Source organism: Neofelis nebulosa, chromosome 3, assembly GCF_028018385.1.
Source record: "Neofelis nebulosa isolate mNeoNeb1 chromosome 3, mNeoNeb1.pri, whole genome shotgun sequence".
NCBI classification, from domain to species: Eukaryota; Metazoa; Chordata; class Mammalia; order Carnivora; family Felidae; genus Neofelis; species Neofelis nebulosa.
The window spans coordinates 102,380,293-102,384,799 of NC_080784.1; the positions used below are offsets into that span (position 1 = coordinate 102,380,293).

The 4,507-nt window shown below is 36.5% G+C and overlaps 1 non-coding gene across 1 annotated transcript; it reads right to left on the reverse strand.

Annotated features, from left to right (window-relative positions):
- Positions 1-3,882: 3,882 nt before the first annotated feature.
- Positions 3,883-3,967, reverse strand: TRNAR-UCG (transfer RNA arginine (anticodon UCG)). The gene has a single exon. It is a non-coding gene; the product is annotated as a tRNA-Arg (tRNA).
- Positions 3,968-4,507: the final 540 nt, after the last annotated feature.

Genomic DNA, 4,507 nt, shown 5'->3' on the forward strand with positions numbered 1-4,507 from the left:
GTAATGTTAGTGACCCCTCAGTCCCCTCCCCAGGGTAATACCTAATTGCTTTGGTAAATGTAACATCCTCCAGGCTCTCCTAAGAGACATATTTGGGATGATCAGTTTTATGCATCAACTTGACTAGGCTTCAGTCCCCATTTATTCAATCAAACACTAATCTTAGGTGTTGCTGTGAATATTGGATAGAAGAAGGGAACCACAGGCCGGAACAAGATCGGGAGGCTACTACTTTGGAATTAAATAGTATCATTATGTTTGGAGGTTTAGGAAGAAGAGTCAAGCTACACTGTGATTGACCAATTGTAGTACCACAATGGGCCATCCGGACACATTACTGAACTTGGGCAGGCAGTATGAACAAGACCCTCTGCCTCCAGGTAGAAGCAGAATAGAGTGTGGAGGTTCGGTTGTAGGAGAAAAAAAAAAGAATAATAAAATTAGCTGGAAAAGTCTGAGTGGACTAAAGAATCCACAAACTGGCAGATACCTTTTTATCTCAATCTAGACTCAAGATCTATCCTGGATATCAGTAACCATTGGCTAGAAATTGGGGTTTCACACATAGCTAGAAATTAAGAATTATATAATACCAACATAGTCTCAGAACCTCAAACCATAAAGTTAACACACAAATTGACCATATGTCTCTATATCCCTGGAAACAATGGCAAGCAAATATAAACTCTATGGAGAAATACACCCTCAACTCAAGATGCACAAAATTCACATAGATAAAGCCTTACTAAAAATGATCCTACATAATTAATAATTATAAGATATATGAGGAATCTACCACATTTGGGAGCCAATAAACACAATGAAAATTAAGCAGCAAAATTAAATAGTCAGAAATTCTAAATAAGATACTATTAAATAAATATATTTAAATCAATATGAAACAAATATACTTAAATAAATATAAAATAAAATAAATAAATATAAAAAAATAAATAAAAATATTAAAAGACCAAGACTGTACGGAAAACTATTCAGAATTCAACACAGAGAGAGAAAGAGATTTAAAAATATGGAAGAGAGTTTAAAACACATAGAATATGCAATGAGAAAACCCATCACAGGATTTTCAGAAATATAGAAGAGAATGAGGGAGCAATAAAATTTGAAGACCTAGTAGCTAAAGTTTTTCCAGAACGGATGAATGATATGAATTCTTACATTCAGAAAGCATCATGAGTGCTGAAGAGTACATAAATGTAAATATACATCTAGATAAAGGGGAGATCATAAAAGCAAGCAAAGTTTAAAAATAGGAGAATAATAGATTTATACCAGACTTCTTAACAGAAGACATGAGCTGACAATTGAATATACTTTCAACATTGAGAGAAAATAGCAGATAATTCAAGATTCTATTTTCAAGTAAATTTTTATTCAATAGTAAGGATGAAACAGACCTTTCTACATAAAGAATCAAAGTCTTCACTATTATCAGACTCTCACTGAGAAACTTCTAAAATATGTACTTCAGGAAAAAGAGATTAAACTCAGAATGAAGAAACAAGATGTAAAAGACAGTTTTATGCTAAGAAATGGTAAACATGGGCAAATCTTAAAAATAGTTTGCAGTATAGGAGGAGTGCCTGGATGGTTCTGGCAGTTAAGTGGCCAACTTTGACTCAGGTCATCATCTAACGATTTGTGAGATCAAGTCCCATGTCGGGCTCTGTGCTGACAGCTCATAGCCTGGAGCCTCCTTTGGATTCTGTGTCTCCCTCTCTCTCTGTCCCTTCCCCACTCATTCTCTGTCTCTGTCTCTGTCTCTCTCTCTCTCAAAAATAAATAAAACATTTAAAAATTAAAAAAATAAAAATACTTTGCAGTATAGGAGTAAAAATCAAGATGAGACTAAAATGCTACAAGACAATAACTTTAAAGGTAAATATAGATTTGTCAAGGATTTTATACACACATACACACACACACATATATATGCATACACACATACACATACAGGTATAAATATATATATATATATATATATATATATATATATATATATATATATACATAGATAGATAAATAGATAGATATAAATATATAGATGATATAGATATAGATATAGATATAGATATAGATATAGATATAGATATAAAAGGTAACTTCCAAACCAGAATTGGTAGAGAATTGGGGGAAAAAATTAGTCAACTAAAACAGGCAGAAAAGGAAATGGGGAGAGGAAAGGAAGAAAGGGAGTGAAATGCATAGTAAGTAAAAGCCACCAAATAATATGTAGAAATTAAAGCAAATTATGCCAACCATCACATTGAATGTAAGTAGATTAACTCACCTGTTAAAAGACTGAGATTTTCAGATTAGATAGAAAGACTAAATCCAATTATCTCCTGATTCCAACAAACATACATATAATTTAAAGATACGAACATTTAAATTAATGTGATGGAAAAGATATACCGAGTAAATATTTATCCAGAGAAGGTTGTTGTAGTTAGATTAATATCAAACAAAATCAACCTTAAGACAAAAGGAATTTTTAGAGATAGATACTACATAATAATCAAATGAACAATTTGCCTAGAAAATATGATAATTTTAAACTTGTATGTACTTAATAAAATAGCTATAAAATGTATAAAGCAAAAATTTACAGTATTACAAAGAAAATTTGACAAAACCATGCCATAATCATACTTCTGTGAAGCTGGTAGATCAAACATATGCAAGCCAATGAGGATGGGAACAGGAATTAAGGGCTGGAGAGATCTTTTTAAGGTGAAATATTCTAACACCACTGTAGTGATGTTTACATAATTTTGTAAATTTATTAAGAATCATTATATTGTGCAATTTTAAATGGGTGAGTTTTATGGTATATAAATTACACCTCACTAAAGCTGTTATAAATAAATCTAGAGGGTTATAGAAAATTTTGTGAACCTATCCAGTATACTGCATCTGCAAATTAAGATAACAAAAATTCTACTCAAGAGGCACCTGGCTGACTCAGTTGGTTGAGAATCTGACTCTTGGTTTTAACTCAGGTCATGATCTCAGGGTCGAGGGATTGAGCCCCACTTCAGGCTCCAAGCTCAATGTGGAGCCTGCTGAAGATTCTCTGTCTCTCCCTCTGCCCCTCTCCCCTGCTTAAGCATGCTCTCTCAAAAAAAAAAAAAAAAAAAAAAAAAAATTCTACTCAAGCACAAATGGAATATTTAGAAAATTTCTCTTCCATGCATACACAAAGTAAATCTCAGCTGGTAAGAAAGAATTAACATCTGGTAGATCATATTTCTTGAACATAATTAATTAAAATTAGAAGATTAAGGGCACCTGGGTGGCTCAGTTGGTTAAGTTTCCAACTCTTGATTTTGGCTCTGGTCTCACAGTTTGCCAGTTGGAGCCCTACATCAGTCTCCGTGCTGGCAGCGCGGAGCCTGCTTTGGATTCTCTCTTTCTCTCTCTCTCTCTCTCTCTCTCTCCCCCCCCCTTCCCTGCTCGCTCTCACTCTCTCTTTCAGAATAAATAAATAAGCATTGTTTTAAAAATTAGATGATTAAATAAGTGATTTTTTTTTAATTTTTTTTTTTAACGTTTATCTATTTTTGAGACAGAGGGAGACAGAGCATGAATGGGGGAGGGTCAGAGAGAGGGAGACACAGAATTTGAAACAGGCTCCAGGCTCTGAGCTGTCAGCACAGAGCCCGACGCCGGGCTTGAACTCACCGACCGCGAGATCATGACCTGAGCCGAAGTCGGACGCTTAACCGACTGAGCCACCCAGGCGCCCCACGTTTATTTATTTTTGAGACAGAGAGAGACAGAGCATGAACGGGGGAGGGTCTGAGAGAGAGGGAGACACAGAATCTGAAGCAGGCTCCAGGCTCTGAGCTGTCAGCACAGAGCCTGACGCGGGGCTCGAACCCACAGACCATGAGATCATGACCTGAGCCGAAGTCAGACGCTCAACCGACTGAGCCACCCAGGCGCCCCAATAAGTGATTTTTAAAATTCATGTCTGAAATACTTTTAAGTCATGAACTTAAGAAATCACAGTACAAATTAGAAAATATTGGGGCACCTGGGTGGCTCAGTCAGTTAAGCATTGGGCTTTGGCTCAGGTCATGATCTCATAGCTGTGAGGTCAAGCCTTGTGTCAGGCTCTGTGCTAACAGCTCAGATTCTGTGCGTCCCTCTCTCTCTGCCCCTCCCCCACTCGTGCTCTGTCTCTCTGTCTCTCAAAAATAAATAAGTGTTTAAAAAAATTAGAAAATACTTTGAACTGGGGCGCTTGGGTGGCGCAGTCGGTTAAGCGTCCGACTTCAGCCAGGTCACGATCTCGCGGTCCGTGAGTTCGAGCCCCGCGTCAGGCTCTGGGCTGATGGCTCGGAGCCTGGAGCCTGTTTCCTATTCTGTGTCTCCCTCTCTCTCTGCCCCTCCCCCATTCACGCTCTGTCTCTCTCTGTCCCAAAAATAAATAAAAAACGTTGAAAAAAAAAAAAATTTAAAAAAAAAAAAAAAAAAAATA